General features: G+C 35.5%; 1 long non-coding RNA gene across 4 annotated transcripts in view; it reads left to right on the forward strand.

Annotated features, from left to right (window-relative positions):
- Nucleotides 1–13,957, forward strand: part of LOC109084762 — a 35,603-nt gene extending 21,646 nt beyond the window's left edge. For 3 of the 4 annotated variants that reach the window (XR_006161951.1, XR_006161949.1, XR_006161952.1), the window contains 5 exons: nt 10,580–10,695; nt 10,792–10,915; nt 11,171–11,203; nt 11,325–11,431; nt 13,291–13,957. This is a non-coding gene — a long non-coding RNA (uncharacterized LOC109084762). The remainder of the gene's footprint in view (nt 1–10,579; nt 10,696–10,791; nt 10,916–11,170; nt 11,204–11,324; nt 11,432–13,290) is intronic. The other variant, XR_006161950.1, reaches the window with a different exon arrangement.
- The last annotated feature ends 12,163 nt before the right edge of the window (nt 13,958–26,120 follow it).

The raw sequence follows: 26,120 nt of genomic DNA on the forward strand, positions 1-26,120 counted from the left end.
AGTGGGAGACGATTATTAATGTCTTTTTATCTTATGTTGTACCCAGGGCTTGACATTAACTTGTTCACCAGCCACTGTGGCTAGTGGTTTTCCAAAGTTAGTAGCCACTCAGCATTTTCACTGGCCGTTATTTTGTTGTTGGGAAATTACGTTTTAAAGTATTAAAGCTGACTATGGAGTGCTTAAATAATAATAATAATAATAATAATAATAATAATAATAATAATAATAAAAACATCCCTGCCCTATCTGCACTAGAAACAAATAGCAAAGAAGAGCAGATTCATATTGTCTTTCAACTTTTCATTGCAGTATTTCCTACAGTCAGCCTTTAAACCATTTTTTTAAGAAGTCAAAAGTCAGAAGTATCAATTGTTATATTAATTTCATTATTAGTCTTATTTGTTTAGATTTTTAGAAGGCATATTAACTAACATTTTACTTTTTAAGCCATGTAAGATTTTTAATGGCCTTAAATTTGCTATAACTACGTTTAAGACTTTGTAAGGATCTGCGTAAACCCTGATTTGACCCGCCAAGGTGGCTATAGGAGTGACTGTGTTACACACCACTGCTGAAATCCACCCGCATTTTTTTTATATTTAATGTCACACATGACGTGGATTTGCCTCTACTTGGAAAAATTTTGGAGTCCATAATAATGTTTGTTTTTGTGAAAAGTGGGGACATCCAATAGGCGTAATGGTTTTTATACTGTACAAACTGTATATTCTATCGCCCTACACCAACACTACACCTAACCCTAGCCCTCACAGGAAACTTTGTGCTATTTCGGATTTTCAATACACTCCATTCTGTGTGATTTCTATGCATTTTGAAAAGTGGGGACATGTAGTAATGTCCTGAAAAGTCACCTTTTCCTTGTAATACCTATATTATACCCTTGTCATTATACAAATTTGTGTCCTCATATGTCACAAAAACACGTGCGCACACATACACACACACACACACACACACACACACACACACACACACACACACACACACACACACACACACACACACACACACACACACACACACACAAACTGGCATAGTATGTGGACTCTTCATATGCATAATGGTTTTTATAATGTATAAAATGTATATTATATCTGCTAACCTTACCCCGAATGAAAAACTACTGGCATTTTTTGAATTTCAAAAAATATTAATAGACTAATAAAATAAAATAAAATAAAATTATGTTTTTTGTTTTTTTTATTGTTTTTCCCATGTCATTATACACATTTGTGTCCTCACAAACCATGTGCCAGTTCACACACACTCTAACTTGTATTACAGCATTATAATGACTAATGGTTCTTATGCTTATATTTTCTGTCCCCTAAGAAGACTTTTTGTATTTTTACGTTTTTATTCAAACATAATTTAGGATGCTTTATAAACTATTATCCTTGTGGGGTTTGACCAAATGTCCTCACAATGTCAAAAAATTCTGGTTTTACCATCGTTACAATCTTGGTACCCAAAATGTATGTTAAAGAAATATACATACATTAAGTCTATGTATTTCTTCAACAACTTTCAATTTGTTCGCCATTTTACCTTCTTAATAATAATAATCATTTTTATTTATATAGGTATAAGGTTGCTTAAAATACAGTGGTCTAAATTTGAGGAAGAGGTTAAAGTTAGTGTGGTTGCTGAAATAAATATTATTTTGAACAATGAATATTGATTAAAATAAATGCATGTGCAAAAAACTAAACCGATGCCCATGTATTTTGTAGTACTCCAGGTAATAGGTAATTACCTGGTAATGGTGTAGGTTGCAAAAGCATTTTAGTCTTACATTACAGAGGTAAAGCAAGTCTTACCTTTGTAACATTACAGTCCACATGCGGGATAGGGGCTGGGTGTGACCATGTTTTGATAAGAGGGAGGGGTGGTTTGCCTGTAACAGGAAACAATAACCAATCTCCTTATGTTTCAGAAGACTCGTCCTGTTTGACTTGCTTCATTTTTCCTTTTTTGGTGAAAGTACTTCTGCTATGCCCTGCCCACTGTTTCAATAAATGTGTAAACAAAGTAGCTGTCATAATAGTAATGTCTTGCAAAATATTTATACATGATGCTTGATTTCTAACTTTATTGTTATCCTTAATCTCTTGGCCTTGAAATCATAACCTTATGAAAAAAAATAATTATGAAATTTTTGTACAGTGGGAGTCCGCTAGTCTTCTGATTAGGCAGCTTGAATGTCTTAGGTCTGGTTTAGTCAAATGGATACATGAGGAGTACTTTATCAGCAGATTCAGAGACATTTCAATTTTACCTTATCCCCATTTAATTAGATCAAGTTCATGTTTATTAACTCACATGTTAATGTTTGAGGTTGCCCGGTTGCATAAAGCACCTTAAGTTTTTCCCTTAAGTATGAGACTTAAGGTGTGATTTCCTTACCTAAGGGAATGACTTAAGGGTGTTGAATATAATCCCTTACCAAAGGGAAGCGTTAAGAGTTTCAGGACAGCGACCCAGGTTTTGCCATTTAAAAAAATCGACATAATATAACCTGGATAAGGAAAACAAAAAATAAAACCAAATATTATATTAATTTACCGTTTACTGCATGCTGTTATTCTCCTTGTTATTTACCTATAGTGGCTAATGAACCAGAAGTCTCTCCTATAGGCTTACTTATGCGTTAAAGAAAATGTTGGATAAGCTGAATAAAAAGCATAACATAAACACAATAAACTCACGATTGCAACAATATATGGTTTATGTAGGTTTTTCAAGTCATCTCCAAGTTATCTCAAGGTATTCTTTTGATTAAAAATATTTATTATATATATATATATATATATATATATATATATATATATATATATATATATATATATATATATATATATATATTTATATATATATATATATATATATATATATATATTTATTTTTAATGTGCAGATTGTGTAACAGACATAAAATTCACTTTTATGATAAAACATTTTTAGTACACATTATCATTTGTGCACATCATAGGTGGGAAGTATTAATTTATAAATGTAGGGTTATATAATTTATAACTAAATAATATAATTATTTTATTATGATCGCAATTTAATTTCAAATACAAACAAAATCCTACATGCTATACAGCCCTGAGATGCACAAGTATACAACACAAACAGAATAATAGAGCTAATGCTATATAAATTTATAAAGTGATCAAAAAGATTACTCTTGGATTAAATGCAATGAATAACTGAAGATAAAACATCCAGGTGCAATGACAGGACTTTTAGAAGCTGTAGTCACCACTATTTTTTACTGTAGTTGACTACCAAATATAATATTTCAAAACATACTATCAAAGTTAATGATTTGGATTATTCATACACAGCATAAGAGCAGTATGTGACAGAATACTGACTGAATCAGAAATGCACTCACTCCAGTCCAAACACTAATGGTCCAGTCAGGAAAACCCACTAGAAAAAAACAAAACAAAAAAAACAAATAAAGATTTTTGTGCCAAAATTTAAGAATTATAACATAGATATAGGTTTGAGAATTAAATATAACATTACATTAGTTGTAAATTTTCTTTACAAATCTAGAGCTACAGAAGAGAAGCACTGACAAACACTGTTGTCCTTTAAAATTTATTTAAGCATTTTAAAATACTGACAGGCCCATAAATAGTTATCATCTTATATAGAAGATATCATCTTATATTAAGTGTGATGAGATTATATGGTTTCCTAATAACTTTCTCCATTCCTTTTTCTGTTCTCTTTCACTTCTTTCCATTCTTCACCCACTCAAGAACATGTGATCTCAATGCAATGCTGAACCACCTTCCCCAGTCTGATGCAACACAGGGCCATATTTGGACTTCCACAGTTGACATCACCCTAATTGTTTTTTATTATTTTATCAAAACCTCACATGACTTCCAACATCTGATGCAAGACAACAGGAACACAACAGGTTTAGGAAACCACATTTTTCAGCAGTGTACTCGGTTTAATAGGTCGTGTATGATGTTCTATTGACTGTAATATGTAAGTAATGAGTGTTTCAATGGTTTATACATTTTTTGTACGTTTTAAATTTTTATTGGCCATTTCAGTTTTCTTTTAGAAGTAGCAGTCTCTGACATTGGACACCACTTAAGAAATAGAAGTACAAAAATGTTAGACTGACACAAATAACTAACAAAGAAATAGAAATGTCATCACTGCAAAATGTACAACTGCATTCGTATGGGAATATATGTAGTTTATGTACTGTCAGTGTTAGCCCTTTTGAAATTAGTCGATTAGTGGAAGTTATAGAGACCTCAAAGACAATTTCAGACAGACCCCAACACTGGGGTTCTGGGGTGTTTCCCAAAATCATTATTGGCTAACTATGATCATAAGTTCCATTGTTTAAACATAGTTTAAAAAATTGTCATCTCCCAGAACTGTAGTTCAAAGAAAGATTGTTTCGGAAACAGGCGTGTCTAGCTATTTTCGTTGTACAGTGATGTATCATACTGCAGTAATGTTCATTAGACAGTCTGCGAGATTTCAGAAAACACATCCACCAAGAACCACAGTCATAATGTAATCCTAAAGCACCCGCTTTATACTGTGTGCAGTGGTTATAAATTATAATATGGGGAATACAGTACCACAGCAAAAGTGTGTGGTGTGCCACTAGTGGTTATTTTTAAAAATCACAGATATAAACAAACTTGGTTTATATAACCAATAAGCTAGAATACGTAGAGTTAGATGGTCAGTGTAAGGCATTTTAACTTTCTGCACTACTCAACATGTCAAAAGAAAGGAAAACATGGAAAACCAAGGAAGTAACTTCACAAGACATGGAAAGTATTATAAATTTTTATTGAGACCCCAACAAGATATCTAGACAGCAAAGTCCAAAAAAAATAAAAAAGACTGAAAAGGTTGTACAATATAACAAAATACATATAATGCTTACACAAATACTGAGAAAAATATAATAAATGTTGCATAAGAAGTGATCATTTAATCTCAGAATACAATGGCAGCTGACACTTACTTTATTATTATTGATCAATATCATATTATTACACATATTATGACAAAGTGTAACAACATCCTTTCATATTTTAAGGTATGACAGTCAGTATAGACAAATCAGTACCCAATATAATAATTGCTTTATCATAAATAGCTTGGCACACAGCAACAAAACCAATTTGATTAATTCTGTCTATACTGTCAAAGTATTTTTATGTAAGACAGTTTGCTGTCAGAAAAAATGGTACAATTGTGCTATCTATCCCTTAAGGTACTAATGCATTTTTTTTAGAAGCAGACAATGTATAAAGGTATAAAAAGGTATACCTTTGCGTGTATGGTCCCAGTGTACTTTGCTAAATTTAGGTGCCCTTTTGATAACTGTTTTCTTTGGATTACTTAATCTAGTAATGCATTAGATGTGTGTACTCGCTGGCACAGCATTTCATTGCATTTTGCTTCCACAGCGGCAACTTAAATACTTGCCCTGGTTGTACAGTTACTTTGCCCCACAAAGTCTTAGACTTAAGTAAGGGTTCTCACTGATAAAACAGACATTATTCATTTTCATTGGGATTGCATTTTCTGGTGAAAACTCTATGCAAATGAACAGTAAAGCGGACTACCAATGTTATGATACAGGATACAACAATAAATTACAATCACCTACAAGAAAAGAGACAATCTTCAGCTATTTAAATGATGTCAGTGTGAATGTGATTTTAGGCAGTGAAGGTGTTGACAGTATAAATATTATCCAAAGTAAATTTGGATCTGTGTGCCAGCTACATTTATATATACAATTTTATGAGCTTTATAAAAAGTTATGCAATATAGTAACATTTTTTTTTTTATAAATACATACATGCCCCCTTGAGATCTGTATAAATGAGTGCTTGATAATAACCAGAACTTGAGATTTATGATCAAATTTGCAAAATTAAATCCTGAAAATGTACTTTGATAAATAAATATTCAAACATACGCACTCTGGAGATGTAATGCAACATGTGATACAAATTTGAAGGATTTCAGTTTTCTCACTAATACCACTAGTGAGATCTCTATGAAATTTAGTATTATCCCCATCTGAATAGGAAATTAATCTACTAATACCTTAAAAACTCTGAATGTTGGGGGTACATGTTAGTGTATGTATATTTATTTATATATATATATATATATATATATAATATATATATATATATATATATATATATAGGCTATTTATGATATATATATACATTCAATATATATTCATATATATTCAAAGCTATATAAAGGAGTTAATTTATCATTGATACTTTTTTTTTTAGATAATGATCTAAGATAATTTGATAAGATATGGTTTATGATAAAATAATTTTTCAATATAGTGTCAGTGCCCTCCATAGTCCTGCATGTGATGTAGCACAAGACAGAGTTAAGGTTACATTTGGATTAAAAGACACACACAAAGCTCTGCAATACACAAAGCTAATAAAACAACAGAATGTTATATTTGTGAAAATCATACAAGAAAAAAAAATGGAGGAAATATAGAAAGTACAATAGTGATTATTGTGGTCATTTAGAGTGGTTTATATAACTGGTATTGCAGACACAGTCCCTCTGGAGCAACCTGAGGTGATTTGCTCAAAGGCACAAAGTCAAAGCCTTGCCACTATAGCACAGCATTTTGTTTTGGTTTACAGAAGCCTTTTGCCCTGTGGTAAAAAAAAATGTCAAAAGTCTTTCATTGAAAGTAAAAGCATTTGTATATGACCCAGACATAAACAAAAAGAGATGTAATTACACCAGTTACATTATTTAAATGTAATGGTCTTTATTTTTTCTAACAGGACAGAAGGACAACATCATCCTTACATATTAAACCCAACTTTGTAAAAAGCACTCACCTTATTCCAATAATTAAAATAGCGATACTTGCACCAACAACCACAATCACAATTAAAGCAATCACCCAGTCAGGTAAATCTGCTGAATATACATGTAAAAAGATAAAAGAAGATTATAGAAGATTTAGATTTTAAGGTGAAAAAGCTTCAGACTTTTAAAGGCTAAACCACTGCCTTTACCGTTGCCTTCACGGTTGCCATCTTGTTCGTCTCCTGATGTATTATTTCTTGTCAAGGTGTCACGTGCTGCTAAATGTTTCAAATCTGTAACTTTGGACAAATACAAACAAAAGCATACTAAAAATACACAGAAAAATACTAGTTTCTAAAGTATGTATTGTGTGTACCTTCATATTGCTTACCTAGATAATTGATAATGCAGTTACACTGAAACAGAAGAAAAAATATATGTTAGAACCTCGTCTGTCCTGATGGCCATGACAATGTAGCATTGCTTTTGGAGCCACACAGACAGACTTATTCATTGTGTGAAAATTAAACAGACACGTTCATTGCTACTACCTTGTCACAGACAAGTTGCCACTGTAGGTTCTCGCAGACACTCAATAACAGCTTCCGAGGGGTTACATCCACTACTGTTGGTAACCTCTTTCCACCGGCATTCGGAGTTGAGTCGACAATAAACGTCCCGTTCTATACAAAGAACAGCAATCCGAGGAGTTATGAAACATTTGACTGTTTTTAAATGATATCTTCAACAATTAAATCCAGAAAGCAAAAGTTCCCACCTGATAGTACCACCCTTGTTCGCACTTTTCAAAGCATGGGATGTCTGCTGGGACCGTGTATGTGTATCCAAGGGACGAGCGCAGGCTGTCGCAGAACGTTTCTTGATTTGCTGGGCATTCTGATGAGAAATACAAAACTCCATTTAATTACACGACATGTTTTATATTCTTTTAAGATTAATTAGCGATGTTCAAACTAAGTAATAATCAATGTACGGAGTTCACCACGCTTAGCTTTTATGAACAAATAAATGTTTGTTACAGTGGAACAAATCTTACTGTTAGATGCCGCAGAGCTCGCAAGAATAAAAACAAATGCTAACAATTTTATCTTAACACCGGCCATCGGATGGATCACTGCTGCTGTCACAAACGCGCAGACTACTGTAGCCGTGCCACTCACACTGATGTTGTAGGCAAAATAGGAAGCAGAGCTCTTTTATGACTCGAACACATTCAGCGGGCTGGGCGGGTATATATACAACCAATCAGGGCGCAACATACCCAGCAGGGTGCGTTCACACCATATTGGAATTCCCGTAATTACGAGATTCCAACTTGTAAAAAGCGTTCGTGTCCTCGTAGAACTTGTAATTACAACTTGTTAACTGCGAGTTTTCTGAGAGCCACGCTGTACCACGTGACCACCGCAGGCTCTGTTTAGGTGTTGATAGTGTTGCCATAAAAATGAAATGCATATTTCTGAGTCCGAGGACAGCTCCGAGTAGAATGTCACATGCTGTCATCTCGAAATGACGGTAACCATCCTTCATGATGTGAAGTCGTAAATCTGATATCACCTAAAATACAATGGTATTTCACTTAGTGTATATACACACATACCTATACCTATATATATATGTATATATATAGCCTGAATGCACTGTAAGTCACTTTGGATAAAAGCATCTGATAAATGCATAAATGTAATGTAAATGTGTTTTGTTGATTTCATTCGGCTTCGAAAAAGCTGTGCCAGTTTAACAATATAAACAAAACTGTTAAGTAATGTTGTTAAGACCCTTTTTTTATTTTGACACTACACTGGTGTTAATGTTATACAGTGGGTTTTGTTTTGGCTTTTATTACCATAAAATGTTAAAACAACACCAAGACTGAAAATGTTACCATAAATTCAATCCTTAAAATTTTAACACTAGTGATTTTGCTGTGAAAAGCAGTCTTGGGCTGTCTAACAGATTTTTTGACCAGGGTTCTCTGCGGGATTCCAAACAGGTCTCCTCCCTTTTTTGTGAACAAATGGAATCCAAAGTGTGTGTGTGGTTCAAGTATGTTTTGAGGACAAAATGTCCCCACAAAGATGGCAATATCCAATATCCTTGTCCTTGTGGGGACATTTTTTTGTGCCCATTAGCAAGCTTATACAAACAGCTTATAAATCATACAAAATTATATTTTTTGAAAATCTAAAAATGTCATAAATTTTGTGTGAGGGTAGGGTTAGGGGAGGGGGATAAAAAAATACAGTTACGGTATAAAAATCACCACATCTACGGAATATCCTCATGAACATGTGTGTGTTGTGCATGTGTGCTATGCTTTCATATTGCTGCTTATCTGCTTATAAGGGAAATTCCTTCCTTTAAGGATTTTCACAAACATCTGCACATTTGTCCCTGGGGAAAGGGGCAAAATAGATACCTGTTTTTTACTTATCAGTCCTAAAAATTGCGTATTTGTGTTATGTTGCCTGAAGGAGGAGGCAGCATGTCTTTAAAACAATCTGTATAATCATAACACTGAAATAAAATGACAGACAAAATACTATGACACCAATGGCAGCAACCATTGGAGATTTCTGGCAATGTGCTGCTGGATGGAAATGATGCCACATATGGTTCTATGGCTTTGCAAATAAATGTGTCTCATTCTCACATTAATGTTTTCAGGCTGAATTCATAATAGCATTCTAACATTCTAACACTAATTACTATTACTGTAACTCTTACTATATTTGTAACTCTTTTACTGTATTCAACATGAGGACGGTTTCCTTTGGGTTTACAAAGTTGGCATGAAAAACAGTTGTAACTGACTTTGCTAATTTATCGTGACATATTTCTGTGTGAAATGGTCAGATCTGAATATGACTGGCAGCCTTGTATACGCTATATGGATAAAATTATGGGGACACCTGACCTTTAGACCAACAGAGATTGTATTGGCATTGCATTATAAATACATAGACATTAATATGGAGCTGGTCCCCCCATGCAGCAATTTTTTTTTTGGATTCTTTATCAGGTTTATCATGGTTTTTCCCATGAGTGTGCCTCATATACAGTTGTGCTCAAAATTATTCATACCCTTGATAAATATGATCAATGAAGGCTGTGACAATAAATCTGCATTGTTTATCCACTTGATCTTTCATAAAAAAATGTAAAAAAAAAAAAATCTAATCTTTAGATAAATTATGTTTTATTAACAAGGTTCTGGAGGAGCGCATCAGATATTTAGCCCAATTAGCACAGGTGGAGCGAACTCAAGTTAATCAACACCATGGTATAAATACAGCTCACTTACCTCTATCCATTGACGGTTTATCAGCATCCCTCCTCCACCCCATCTCCTCACTTCAAATTCATTTTACACTTATATGGGGAGGGGGGTATTCTAGGTTCGGGCCATTCCAGAGCTCGGAGCCCTTCCCCGGACAGCACGCCAAATATGCATTATCATACTTCAGCTAATTATATGTAAGCGTAAACTCGTGAAGGTAAAAAAAAAAAAAAAAAAAGTTGTAAGCTTTATAGAAAGAGATGCATCTTCGCTTCGCAAACCGGTGGCAGGGATCAACTTGCATAATTGTTCTGCCGTAATTTCGACCTATCTACCTCTCAAAATATATTGTTATTAAATGGTATCTTGTGTTTACCAGGATGTCCCGCAAAGCAGGAAACCTCATGTGAGAGTCTGCGCACGACTAAGGGATTCACTTACCCCGTGCCCTTGAACATCCCAACCGGAGATTGCGAATATGCGTGGTATCTGATGGTAGGCCATTTTTTGTTGTTTAGGACAGATCTGTTAAAATATAATATTATAAGAGTAAAATGCGTTTTGAAATGACTTATTTGCCTCTTTGCGTAGAATGGAGTGTGCTGCTCATTCAGATGAAAAAATGTTAGGACCTGTAGTGGCTATGACCTTCCAGAATCAGACAGTAAGTGCCTGTGAGGACCTGCAGTGGCAACTTCACTGTGACAACATTTAGGTATTAAAGTATGTTGTTTTTATTTCATATGAAAGTAAGTGCCTGTGTGTGCGATTAGTGACATGTGGTGTTTTAAGGATATGTGGGGTTTTTTTTTTTTTTAGTTTTTTTTTGTGTTATATTTTGAATGTATTATAATTTTAAAGGATAAAATCATATACATGCACTTGAAATTGTTTTAGGCCTTTTTTTTCTAATTCAGTTGTTTTTCAGTGTATATAAAGTATGCATTTTTGTGTTTGTCTGAAATTACAGACCTTGAGAGAAAACGAGATGGAAACCATAATGGTAAAGTGTACAGCAGTCAAGTCAGTTTAAATGTTAATTGTTATTGACTATGTTTTGACTTTGTTTTATATCAATTTTAATACTTTAATTCAAGTTCCATCTGTTTTCTTTTTACATGTAGGCTATATTTCAGCTGGTTTACCTGGCTGGGGTACTGCTTTAATTGGGACTGGCATTGATTGGAATTGTTGGTGCATTGATTGCTATTTGGTTTCCTCATCGAAACAGGTGAGTTCATTTTACTGCTTTTAATATGTACAATTAATGTTCTCATTCTGTCTAACTTGATGAAACTTCCGAAGGCCATTCAGCCTTTTTAGATATGTACATTATCATAGTTGTTACATGTTACCCAATTCAAAGGCTGTATCTTCAAAGAGCGCATTTGAAGGCCGATCACATGTGGCGCGACAAATGCTGTCCAAATTCGAAGGCTTCTTCAAATGCGGCCTCCAAATGCGGAGGATACAACATAAGGATCCTTTGTGGCCTTGTGTGCCCCAGAATTCATTGAGCGCCTGTGACAAAGAATTTATTTGAGGAAAAAATTACGGATTTGACTTAGAAATGTAAGAATTATTTTCTTCTTACTCAATGTAATTACGTAATAATCAGGGTCGCATCAAGACCTCACTGGGCCCCGGGGCTATGACTTACTGCAGGGCCCCCCATCACAATAATTGTATATAGTGTAAAATTTTATCCTATCAAAATTTTTGATTGCACTGAAATTGTAATAATTCTTGTTATTAATTTCATTATCACAAAATATAATACTAGCCTAAGTAAAAACAAGCTTACTGAAGACAAGTAAACAGTCACAAATTACAACAGAACAAAGATACATAAGAAATCGACCTACTCGTCCCAAACGTACAAATAGACTGAATAGTCTTCACTGTATAAATGCGAAAAAGAACTCAGGTTTAATCAGGCAGTGTACGAGCAGGTGCGCCCCGCATGTAACAGGCTGAAGCCGTCTTAACATGTGCTGCGCATTTACCAAAATTAATTCTGCCTTTCTGCTCAATGTCCCTGAACAATTTAAAAAATTGTTTTTAAACCACAATGCTTAAAACATGTTTAAATGATAAGCTTACATCATGAGGAGCAAAATGATTGACATATTTGTACTGGTTTATCTCCCAACCCTTAAGCGAATATATAGTTTGTTCACACAAACAAACAAACAGCAATGCATCCATTAAGTTAATAATCCAACTAACCTAAAATATGTGGGGATAATGACTATGTGTTTTTACCTGCTCCATGTGCCCGGTCCACTTGATTTCGACAACTTCCACTGCATCATCAGCTTTAGTAAAACAACTTGATAGCTGGGGGTTTTAGTGAATAAATTATTTTTTCTCTGCTTTGTCTTTTGAAGTATTTTTCCTTTTTTGAGCTCCTCTCTCACAACAATGATGTTTCAATCTCTAATGGTAATGCATGGAATTTACGGAAAAGCTCCACTAAATAATAGCGCTAATAAGTTGGGGGCGTGGTGGGGCTTTGGCGATTGGTGCTACCGATGGCCAGTCAATCGAATCCACAGCCAATCACGGGCCCCGGGGCTTCAGCCCTGCCTAGCCATATTGTTAGTAACATTACAAATGTAAAAATAAAGAAAAATGTTTATAAAGCAGTTCAAATGTTGAGTGATGTCTTGGCAAGATGCGATTTTTAAATAGTTTATTCTCTTTATTATGTACATAAATAGACTTTGGTGAACATATTTAGACAGGGTTTGAATCCTGTTTTGTTTTTAGGCAGTTGAATATAACTTAAAACAGTCCCGTACAAACATTACTGTCGCTCAGCAACGGCAGCTGTCACAGTTGCTAGGGGACAAGAACAGTCTTCAGTAGGCTAGACCTCCCATTTAACAACACTCTGTCCAACATTCGTGGCCTTCGAAGGATGCAGCCTTTGAATTGGGATGCAGCTTGTGTGTGCTTTGCCACTGTTTTCTGTGCAGCCACGTTCGTCTCTTTGGTTACCCCTGTTAGTTGTCATAGCAATTCACTGACCACACCTCCGCCTTGTTTGTTGTCATAGTTACTCACTGTTCTCTTTTCTTTCCACAGGTCAAGTGGTTAAAGATCTGGACTGTTAACCATAATTTAACCATTATGCCATTGTCACTTATTGTTGCACTTATCTATCATTTTACTGTTTTAATAGCATTTAGCATATCACAGCATTAAGATTCTAGTGCTAGTTTTTATTTTTTTAATCCAAAAGTAATTTTGATACTGTCTCGTGGTACATCCAAGGCAGAACTACTGTGAGGAGGGCACTGACACAAAAATGAAAAGTTACATTATCAATTATTGTCGTAAGAATAATTAAAAATTAATAAGTTTTAATATAACTCTATAATGTGTATAGTTAAACCATAAATATACTAACTACATGTACCCCTTTTTTCTTGGAAAATATTAGTAAATGTCCCATTCTATCTCATTATGGTGATGATGTTAAAACCTAGAGAGATTACTGAGCTGACATAATTAGTATGCAAATTAAGGTAAATGATATTTTTAAGTTCTACTTATCAAGCACTCATTATATGGACATTAAGGGGGACATGTATGTTTAGTGTGTACAGTACTCTACCTGCAGAGCTACCCTAAAAGCTATGTCAAAGGCAATGTGTGGTCATTTATTTTTATTTTTTTCAAAGATTTTGGGTCCCACTTTATATTAAGTGGCCTTAACTACTATGTGCTTACATCAAAAAAATAAGTACAGTCTACTTATTGTGTTCATATTGTATTGCAAAACACTTTTGCTGCCATTGAGGTGGGATACGGGTAAGGTTAGGGACAGGTTTGGTGGTATGGGTAGGTGTAAGGGATGGGTCAACAATATAATAATAAATATTTATGTACACAATAAGTGCATTGTACCAAATTATTTATTTAAATGTAAGTACATAGTAGTTAAGGCCACTTAATATAAAGTGGGACCGGATTTTGCACAGTACTGTATATTTGACTTTTTATAGGACTAGGATAAACGTACATGTATAAATATATATAAATAGCATGGCACATAGTTCTTGAAAAAGTCGATAAATGTGTGTAAGGAAGAGAGTAAACATCTATTCAGACATTGACTTTTTTTATACTTGTTGAGGTTCAATATCTCCTCTCAGTGGCTAGGGCTTTTGTAAAGTAACTGTAACACCGGAGCAAGGTTTTGCATCGTCGCTGTGGAAGCAAAATGCAGTGAAATGCTGTGCCAGTGAGTACACATAATTAAATGTTAATTAAAAGAGAAAGTGATGTTATGAAGAAGGCATCTAACCATATCAAACTATTCTAACTGTATATAAATAAAAACACACAAGTTTGGGGAAGTCGTGGCCTAGTGGTTAGAGAGTTTGACTCCTAACCCTAAGGCTGTGGGTTCGAGTCTCGGGCCGGCAATACCACGACTGAGGTGCCCTTGAGCAAGGCACCGAACCCCCAACTGCTCCCTGGGTGCCGCAGCAAAAAAGGTTGCCCACTGCTCTGGGTCCGTGTTCACGGTGTGTGTGTGTGTGTGTGTGTGTTCACTGCTGTGTGTGTGCACTTGGATGGGTTAAATGCAGAGCACGAATTCTGAGTATGGCTCACCATGCTAGGCTGTATGTCTCGTCACTTTAATTTTTTTTTTTACGTTTTAGTACAGGGTTATCCAGAAAGAACTGAATTGGTTGTGTTGTTATGTGCCATGCTATTTGCCAAGAAAGTATTTTAAAATAATTGATACTGAATATCATAATGACTATCATAAAGGTTATATAATGATCCTGTTGCATTTTAAATGTCATATTATGTGTAGTGACATGATAAATAATTGTAAAATCAGTTGATATAGCTGTAAACATCATAGCATATTTATTATAAATTTATACTGCCTGGCCAAATAAAAGGTCACTATTTGGATTTAAATAAGCAAATACTTAAGAGGACTGGATTATTATCGCAGTGATTAATATGTTTCTAGCATGTTATGTTTTTTAAAATGTCTTTTAACCCTAGTCGATGCAGCTTTTGTAGCTTTTAAATTCTTAAAGAACCATGTTGTAAGACGTACATATGTATATTCCAGGATGGCATCTTTGCTTTCTAGTTGTCTTGTTTGAAAGATTTCTGTCAGTAAAATCAGACAAACCATTTTTCACTTCTTGTGAGCTTCTTTCCATGGGTTTACACTTTAACAATTTGATATCCTCGTACACCTTCCATTTTTTTTCTTGATTTGATTCATTTAAATATATTTTATTAAAATTAATAGGCAATTCAGGGGTCTCCAACCTTGCTCCTGGATAGCGACTGTCCTGCAGGCTTCAGATCCAACCCTGTTCTAACATTTTTTCAACCCATAAAGGAACACTTTAGCCTTCAGTTTATCTGAAACTTTAATTCACCAAATGTGGAGATACAAGGTTTTCACTGGACACATGGGAAATGAAAAATTGGAAAACTGTGGTTGAATAAAAAGTAACATATTTGCCTCTGAGATGTGGTGCAATAGAAGAAGTTGCATAAATCTGAATTTGTACAATTTGAATTTGTACTTAAGTACCATTGGTTAGTAAGTAGGCTACCAGAAATTACAGTTCCATGAAACTATTTCATGTTAATATTTATCTTTCCTCTGTAATAAAAACAACAATCCATGAGGAAAAGGGGAAAGAGGAAAGTTACCAGACAGACATGTCTGTTTGTGATCGGCTGCCAGAAACACTAGATGGTGTCAACTTGGAGAACATTTAACACATTTGAATAAAAATAAATAAGGCCTAAATGTAGGCTATACTGTAAGACTGAAAAGGTATTTTCTTACAAAGAAATACCACTGATACGATAGAAATATAATTGAGCTTCACTGTTTACAACATATATTTAGCAAACATATATTTAAAATATATTTTGGACAGAAAAAAAAATATTTCTTTGCTTGTTTGTTGTGGAAAAGGGTTCTTTGGATTACTGAAGAAAGGACTAAATGGTTATTTCTTTCTTTTTTACACTGAAAATAATATGATCTCAGTCTTTGCACATTGATTTATGTAGTAGGACAACAAAGAATTTCAAAAGAATATTTTGCCCTGCTTGGTATTTCTATGTTTTAATTTATGTGGAAAGTATTCATGAATTTTAGAACAGATACTATATTCAGTTCATGACAGAGGGATCTTGGGCATTTTGCCATTGTGCTTTTGCTGCAGAAAAAGGTAAAATTCTTCCTACTCCCCTAACAGACATCAGCCACAGATGTTGTTAGCGGGAAAGGAGCTGCTATATATATATAAGAATTGCATGAGGGAAAAGACGTGTGAGAGTGGTGTTCTCAAGTTACAATGCACAGCATAAATGAGTACACCCCCCTAAATAAATACAAAAGATGTATTTTCTTAATGATCACTAATACAAACCATGAAACGCTTTGTTTGTTGTTTCGGGCATACAAAAAAGTGTGAATGTTTGCATGTTTTTTTTTTATTTTTATTTGCAAATAGTTCCAAATGATTACTTGCCAACTACCATTAGACCTAAAATTTCCTTCACTGTTATATTTTTTAATAGACCTTATGTAGCTCCATCCATTTCCAGCAGTGTACTTGTTGTCTTCTGTGTTCCGTTTGTATTTCCACATTGTAAAGGTAAGGTCGTGTGAATTTATGAATGAAACGCTTGTTTTAAAATCTTCTCGGTATACTGAAATTTGTTATGACATTCGCTTCGAACATTACAATGCTCATGATAACGCTCATTAACTCTTCAATAAGTAAATCCACTTCACTAGATAATTAGTGAAAGAGCTAGAAGTGCATAGACAAAATTCTTAATATGGCTGTATGCTTGTGTCTGTCCTAATAGGCCTGTATTTTATTAAATAAAATACATTTTAAAAATTCCACTCAATGTTCAAGACATTGTTACTGCCTTAACTAGACTGACAGAAAGACTGGTTTACTAGACAAGATTAAAGAACTACAAAACAGAAAAGCTTGTGTGAAACAGAACAGAAGGAATAGAATATAAAGTGGAGGAATCGAGAACAGTAGAGTAGAAACAGCTGAGACATACTGAACCACTAACAAAGAATTAAAACAAAACAAAGGCTACAACAAAGGAGAGATCAAACCTGAGTCCTGAGACCTGTCATCAATTTCATTGATCTGTTAAACAAGGTTTATCAAAAGGCTCTTCATAACTTTGGTCAGCAATATGGCAGACCATGCTTAATATAATATCAGTGTACTCTGCATAACCTAATCAATCTGACAAGATCAGTCTAATGAAAATATGTATGGTCTGACAAAACATAGAAACCTTATTTAGCTCATAAGAACATGATGGAACTAAAAAAGCTAGAAAATGATGATGCAGTGCACGCTCAAGGTAAAAGGAATAGTCAACCCACATAAGCAAAGCAAAGCAATCTTATGTCTTCTGATTTATCGCTGTGTGTGGCTAACCGACACTTCTCAGAAGCAACAAAATGACCCACATATGTACACTTGAGTCACTCAGTGAAGACTGCTGATCTGACAGTTGTCCAGAAGACAATCATTGACACCCTTCACAAGGAGAGTAAGCCACAAACATTTATTGCCAAAGAAGCTGGCTGTTCACAGAGTGCTGTATCCAAGCATGTTAACATTTCCAGTGGAAGGAAAAAGTGTGGAAGAAAAAGATGCACAACCAACCGAAAGAACCGCAGCCTTGTGAGGATTGTCAAGCAAAATTCATTCAAGAATTTGAGTGAACTTCACAAGGAATGGACTGAGGCTGGGGTCAAGGCATCAAGAGCCACCACAGAGAGACGTGTCAAGGAATTTGGCTAAAGTTGTCGTATTCCTCTTGTTAAGCCACTCCTGAGGTGTCTTACCTGGGCTAAGAAGAAGAAGAACTAGACTGTTGCCCAGTGGTCCAAAGTCCTCTTTTCACATGAGAGTAAGTTTTGTATTTCATTTGGAAACCAAGGTCCTAGAGTCTGGAGGAAGGGTGGAGAAGCTCATAGCCCAAGTTGCGTGAAGTCCAGTGTTAAGTTTCCAGTCTGTGATGATTTGGAGTGCAATGTCATCTGCTGGTGTTGGTCCATTGTATTTTTTGAAAACCAAAGTCACTGCACCCGTTTACCAAGAAATTTTGAAACACTTCATGCTTGCTTCTGCTGACCAGCTTTTTGAAGATGCTGATTTCATTTTCCAGCAGGATTTGGCACCTGCCCACACTGCCAAAAGCACCAAAAGTTGGTTAAATGACCATGGTGTTGGTGTGCTTGACTGGCCAGCAAACTCTCCAGACCTGAACCCCACAGAGAATCTATGAGATATTGTCAAGAGGAAAATGAGAAACAAGAGACCAAAAAATGCAGATGAGCTGAAGGCCACTGTCAAAGAAATCTGGGCTTCCATACCACCTCAGCAGTGCCACAAACTGATCACCTCCATGCCACGCCGAATTGAGACAGTAATTAAAGCAAAATTAGCCCCTACGAAGTATTGAGTACATGTACAGTAAATTAACATACTTTCCAGAAGACCAACAATTGACTAAAAATGTTTTTTTTATTATTATTATTGTTTTATTGGTCTTATGAAGTATTCTTATTTGTTGAGAACATTGGTGGGTTTTGTTAAATCTGAGCCAAAATCATCACAATTAAAAGAACCAAAGGCTTAAACTACTTCAGTCTGTGTGCACTGAATTTATTTAATACACGAGTTTCACAATTTGAGTTGAATTACTGAAATAAATGAACTTTTCCACAACATTCTAATTTATTGAGATGCACCTGTATTTGATAACACACGTGCAGCAAATTTTCACAATACAACCGCATACAGAAACACGCTGCAAATTTTCACAACACAACCAAAGAAAAATGCATTGCAAATACAGAAACACAAACCTGTGGTGTTGTAATAATGTAAAATATGTGGAAAAGAATGTTTTTTCGAACAACCTAGTATGAGAGCCTATTCTAGTACACCCCCAAAACAAAATCAAGACCTTGTAAAAGAGCATAATAGGACCCCTTTAATGTTAGTTCATAATGCCGTAGTGGGAGGAACAAACGACAGACACAGTGGTTGTGGCGTCCTCACAACACAAACAAAGGAACACGCTGCAAGTACAAAACAAACAAACAAAAATAGAACTGTGCTTCAAATATGCGCAGATCACATCAGAAATGTTTAAGGGAAGTGTGTTTTTTTTGTTTGTGTTGTGAGAATTTGCGGCGCATGTGTTGTCAAATTGATGAAGATGTTTTCTTAATTTGCAGGTGTTTTTTTTATTTTTTTATTTGCAGCTCATTGAGCTCTCGGCCACCGTACCTTTGCCTTTTTTCTTCCTTAAACATTGTGCTTTAAATGAAAGTTGGAATTTTGTGACTCATCTCAGAGATGCATTGTTTGATTAAAAAACTTTCACTGCAGAATTTTCATAAATCCCTATGAAAAAAAAATGAATGAATGGGAAAACGCTTCCAGAAACATAGCAGACGAATGAAAAAGCAGTCGGTCACTTTTGCTCAATCAATCTTTACTTTATTTGTCCCTCACAATATTATTATTATTTGTAGTTATATTCTTCGTCAAAGCTTCTTCTACTCAATATGTTTGATCATGCTCATTTCCCAAAATGGCTTAATTATTATAGAGAAGAAGAAAGTCAACAGGTATGTTGTTTGTAAACCATCTGGGATGATCACATCCTGAGCAAATGGTGACCAATTGTAGAATGGGACAGGTGTGGGACACTGGGAACCACCTCAAACAAAGGGGTGTCAGAACTTAATTAAGAGACAGACCACAGCTGTAATGACAGGAGCAACTTCATTTACATTAAGGGTAGTTAACTGAAAATGTATAAAAGGTTTGAACTTAGGATTTTTTCTGGGTTCATTCTTACTCTGTTGAACCCAAGGTCCTACATGTACTTTGTCACTGCTATGCTGCAATAAACATCTTCATCAAGATCTTCAATATCCTCATCATCTTTTTCTTACAATATCCTAATAGATATCCTAATAACTTTCCTCGTACTGCATGCACACCATTATCTTGTCTTCCTTACTGTCTGAAGCTAATAAATAATCATCCATCTTCCACCAAAAATTTATTCTAAAAAAGACTTGGTGACAAGTTTTTCTGAATGAAAGAGAATGACCTCTGAATCACAAAACATACTTTTTTTTTTTTGCTTTTGTGGAAAAATAGCTTAACACAGCCTATTCTTCAACATTTTTGCCATTAAATATTTTTTTTGGATTAATCTAATTTTAGAGTTTACACCAAAAAAGAGAAGTCACAGACAACTTTGCGACACATTCAGTTTACGGTACTTTTCATTTATTTCTATGGTATCCACAAACAGTGATTAGATGTCACACAACTCTGACCATCAGGGCCATGATGTGATTGATTATCAAGGCACACATAATCCAAATTAACTGTTAAGCTTTCTCCAATGATAAAACTGCAGACCATGGTATCTCTTAATAATAACACCATCTCTGAATAACTACCTAAAAACAGTACAGTCTGTGGATTGTTCCCATCTAAATAAATAAGTAAATGTGTGTGTACAGGTTTACACTGTCAGACCAAATGTCTCAAAGGCAGTGAAACCTGAAAGCAGCTACACTGTGGGGACTAGCCAACAATCCCCAAAAAAAACAGATTAATAATAACATCTAAAAAAAAAAAATCCTGTGATAAGGTTTGGGGGTAGGGATAGAGAGAGAAAATAACATTAGCTCAGTATAAAGCAACATAAGACAATGGAAAGTCTCCATGGCGATTCAAACGTGTGTGGATTCTTGACAGTTTAATCAATTTAATTACAAGCTTTAATCACTCGAGTACAGTCTTCTCAGTTTTACAGTATTTGAGATTACTGATACACAATATCCTCTCAAAGGAGACTAAGGACTGCTGCCTCTTATTCCATGCTTCTTTCATAGTTACAATTTGAATGGACAAGTTTCAAATAGCCAACTCAATACTGTAATACCACAATGAGCACAATGCATAACAACATAAACCAACATCAGTCAAACGTGGCCAGCAGCTAAGGGTGTAAAACAATAATAAAATGTGTGAAATACAAGAAAAACGTAGTGTATGTACATTTCCCTATTTTAAGTCCATAATATTAAGAAGTGCAGAGCCAGTAACAGTGTACATGTCAACAAGTCTGGCCTGATCTGATCTAGTGTATCATGAATGCTGCTGCTTTTTTTTCATTCATGCCATTTCCTATAAATGGGCGTGACTTGCTTTGCCAAGTTCAAGTTACTTTATTTATAGCCAAAGGTAGATTTTGTTTGCAGTAGAGTCCCCATACACACATATGAAACAGAGCACATATCACACATCATCAAAAACTATCATCAAAAAGTCCATATTGGTCCAGAATAAATAATACATACATAAAAAAATAAAATAATAATAGTTTCAGTAGACTCCTCATACACAAATAGGAAGTAAAATACATAAAAACCAAGTACACAATAAGCTATAACTCATTCCTCAAAGTAATGGCTGCAGGAACAAAACTATTTTTGTGTCTTTTTGTTCTACACCTGGGGATTATAAACCTACGCCCAGAGGGTACAAGCTGGAATTCTGTGTGCAAAGGATGTGAACTGTCATTTAAAATCGAACTAGTTATGCGCTGTAACTGTTTTGTGTACAAGGTCTCCACATTAAGCTGCGGGTCACCTATCAGCCTGCTGGACCACTTTACTATTTTATTGAGCGAGTTTTTATTTTTCAAAGTGAGGTTCCCAAACCAGGCTGCTAGCGCAAATGATAAAATTGACTCAATGAAAGGCTGTTTTCTACAACAGTTTGTTTACATGAGTGAGATTCTGTTGCTAAGGCAGTTAGCCTTATGCTATATTTAAATATGTGAGCCAGAAAGCTGCGAGCATAGCCAAAGACTTTAGACAAAATTTTATGTTACCATCTATTCAGAACTTCTACTAGCCAAAAATAAATAAATAAAATAAAATCAGGAACTATCCAGACTGTCAAAGTCACAGCTCAGCTTTAAATACAGTTATATTTCATGCCTCAATGCACAAAGCTGGTTTCAATTACTGCTGAAATGACTGTGATTGTGTGACTAGAAGTTGATACTTTCCTGAATAGCACAGTTGGGGAGGATGTTGAAAAGGTTGTTGGACATATGAAGATCATTTTAAGTGCTCAGTGGCATTGAAATGATTTTACGACCATTAAACCACTTCTGCATTTTCACTTCTGGGAAACCAGCTGATTATATCTCTTAAAGGAAACAGCCCCTGCTGACAGAGCCCAGTGCAGACTTCATGAGGCACATACTCACACAGCTCCTCACTCTCAAGTGTATATTATGCCGACAAGATAAAATTCCCCCATAAAATTAAATTGAAAATGAGTCCCAGTCCCACACATAACCTAGAACTGCTTGTCAGCCAGGAACCACAGCATTTAAATAATTCCGCTCGGTTAAAGCTTCTCTTGTGGTTCACTTCACAGTTGGATTTTTACCACCAGCAGTTATTTGTAATGATTACAGATACATTTTAAACAACCAAATCAACTAGAAGATGTAGCGTTAGTAAGGCATTTTGAATTTCTGCATTCATAAACATGTCAAAAGAACAGAAAACATTAACTTTTTAAAGTGTAAAAGCAAGAAAGTAACTTTACAAGACATGGAAGGTCTTATCAAATTTCATTGGATGCCCGGTTGTTAATCACCTGTCGTGTCGTGGGCCAGGGAAGACGAACCACCGCCCCTTGTGCCTCAGACCACAAAGAGGAGCGTGTGCGACCGCCGGACTCCGCCCTTTTCCTGGACCCCTCCTTTCCGAATACTGCCCTTCCTTCACGATTCCCCAGCACAACGAGGACACCAGATTGCCTGTTTATTTTGAACACTCCTTCCCCTTTGGACACTTTATTCACCGTTTTATGTTTATTTTCTGTAGAATAAAAGCCTCTCCAATGCCTGACGCCACAACCACTGTGTCTGTCGTTTGCTCCTCCCACTACGGCATTATGAACTAACATTAAAGGGGGTCCTATTATGCTCTTTTACAAGGTCTTGATTTTGTTTTGGGGGTGTACTAGAATAGGCTCTCATACTAGGTTGTTCGAAAAAACATTATTTTCCACATATTTTACATTATTACAACACCACTCTCCCCAGTCTGGCATGAACGGCTGGTTCCTGTATCAAATGAAGGCACCACCTTCTGAAGTACGAAATGCGCTGTGATTGGTTAGATGGGGCAGTCTGTGTTGTGATTGGCTCCACTCGGCGCCTGGTCGGGAAATGTCATGCCTCTTACCATAGCTGCCTTCTGCAAGCTTCAGTTTAAATATTGCATCAAAATGAAATCAATTTGAGCGTGATTTAAACCCGGATGATTGTAACCACTCCAAGCTAGTGCAGCTCAACCAGTTCTCGTCCCATTCGTCGATCTTTCTGATATCACAAATCCCGGAAAATATGCATTGTAGTCCAAACGAGTCTTTCGTTGTAGTTTCTGAAAAGTGATTTTTGTTAAATAAAAGATCTCCTTTCGAATTGGACTTTGAGCTTTGTAATTTTGCAGATCTTTTTTATGCTCAAACAGCAACATTACAGACTAACTAAAGTTGAAAAAGTGAAAAAGCATAACAGCACCCCTTTAAATAAGGAATAGAGTAGGAAGAGAAATTAGTGAAGGTAAATGTACACCTTACAAGACGTTTTGTGCACTTTGATTTACACCTTCACAAACATGTCTTTCTGCCTGTGGATCTTTCTATCAGTTGGTAAGTTCATTTATGTTTTATAAATATTACTGTACACATGCAATTTTTTAATCACTAATTTACGTTAATACTAGTGAAGTTATTTGTTAACATTAACCAAGAGATATAAATTTTGTAAAATATTGTTAATCACAGTAGCTTAGGAATTTAACTAATTTGACTGACTTTCCACTTTATTTTGGCAATGTTTCTTTTATGAGACCCACTTCCATTTTTTTGAGACATCAACTTGTCCATTTGACTTGCAATTAGGTAGTACAGCACATGAGTTTGATACAGGCCAATCACCGGATGCGTTAAGAAACTTTGATGGATTTTTACTGGGTTTCAGAAAGGACCAAAGTCGACTGCATGACTCAGTGAGTGAGAAGTTTGACTGGCACTTCCTGTGCAGGATGTGGAATGCCCACATGTGCATTCAAAGAGAAGAGGTAATTTGTCATTTTAAGTAGGGTGACCAAACGTGCCATTTTCCCAGGACACATCCTGGCCAGGATTTCTATATTGCCTAAAATATCCACGTTTTGGCTTTGTTTGCACTGGGCAGACCAATTGTTGTATGACAAAGTCCTGTGAGAGCTGTAGAGAGCAGACGGTTTCTTGTGCTTTTGAATCGCTCTCACAGTACTTTGATGTCATACACCGATCGGTATGCTCAGTGCTGCTTCAACACTAATATGTAGGCCTACAGGTATTTGCATCGCTTTGACCATTCTCTGTAGATCCCACCTTCTCACGCACCATGATTGGTCGATTACGTACAATGTCTACATGTTATTGGTCAAACGATCATTACCTTCATTAAGTACGAAAACAGGAAACCAAAGCCAACCCTGGATATTTTAGGCAATATAGAAATCCTGTCCAGGACGTGTCCTGGGAAAATGGCACGTTTGGTCACCCTATTTTAAAGGAACAATCAACTCATTCTGAAAGGAAGTTACAATATTTTCCAGCATCAACGGGGGCCCCTTACTCAGCCAGGGGCCCTGGGCTTAAGCCCAGTGGCCTGCAGCATGAAATCAGTTTCAGTTTTTATTCAAACAAGGTTGGTTTTGAGTGGGTTTCGTCACCATGGTAACTTACTCTACACGGTTTCCCTGCGCTACCAAGCAGGTTTTATTCTGAGTTAGAAATCGCAAACCAAAGCTGGACCAATCAGTGAGAAAAGTAACATATATCTGATGAAATAAACCAATAAGATATATTTCACGATATATCTTATTTTAATATATGTAGTTATTCTGAAAATCAACAAAAAGGGCTTTGTATAATAAATAAATACTTTAGAAATGAAAAATACTTCACCTTGTTTTATTTTCCTTTTGCTTTTATTTGGTCAATTATTTATTTAGTAAAAACATACTCAACTTTAGATTAACTTCCCCCAACTGACTGATATAGAATGCAACTTGAAGGAGCAATTAAACTTTAAATAAGGTGTTTCTGAATTATTTTTAAATCTCATGTTATTGTTTTACTTCAATCGGTTTATAACATCTAAATATTTTATATTGAAATATTCTATTCGTAATAAATTACATTTACTTCCTTTTCATTTTGTAGGATATTATTAATACTTTGTTGTTTAAATGTGTGCCTGTGTGCAGTTGCATGTCTGCTTTTTATACTGAGTTTTTAAGGGACGTTTTTTGCTCCTTTTGTGATAACTGGCAACCCTTCACCTGCAGGTTTAATCAAGGGAGGAAAGAATTCAGCAGTGACTAGAAGGAGAGCAGCAGTACGCAAACTGAACATCAGCTACTGTTAGTGCTGACTAAGTAGTTTAAATGATGAATTATGAACTGTTGTAGTCAAGAAAGCTTAATTCACAATGCTTCCTCCATTGTGAGTCTGTGTGTGCTCCTCTGAATTGTCCAGGTCCTGTATACCGCCGTAACGATATATACCAGGGTTATTCAAATCTTGCCCTGGAGGGCCAATGCGGTGCTGAGTTTGGCTCCAACCCTAGTCAAACACACCTGAGTATGCTAATCAATGTTTTTGGGATCATTAGAAAATCACAGGCAGGTGACCTTGATCAGGGTTGGAGCCAAACTCTGTACCGCATTGGCCCTCCAGGGCAAAATTTGA

This window comes from Cyprinus carpio, chromosome A16 (genome assembly GCF_018340385.1).
Source record: "Cyprinus carpio isolate SPL01 chromosome A16, ASM1834038v1, whole genome shotgun sequence".
NCBI classification, from domain to species: domain Eukaryota; kingdom Metazoa; phylum Chordata; class Actinopteri; order Cypriniformes; family Cyprinidae; genus Cyprinus; species Cyprinus carpio.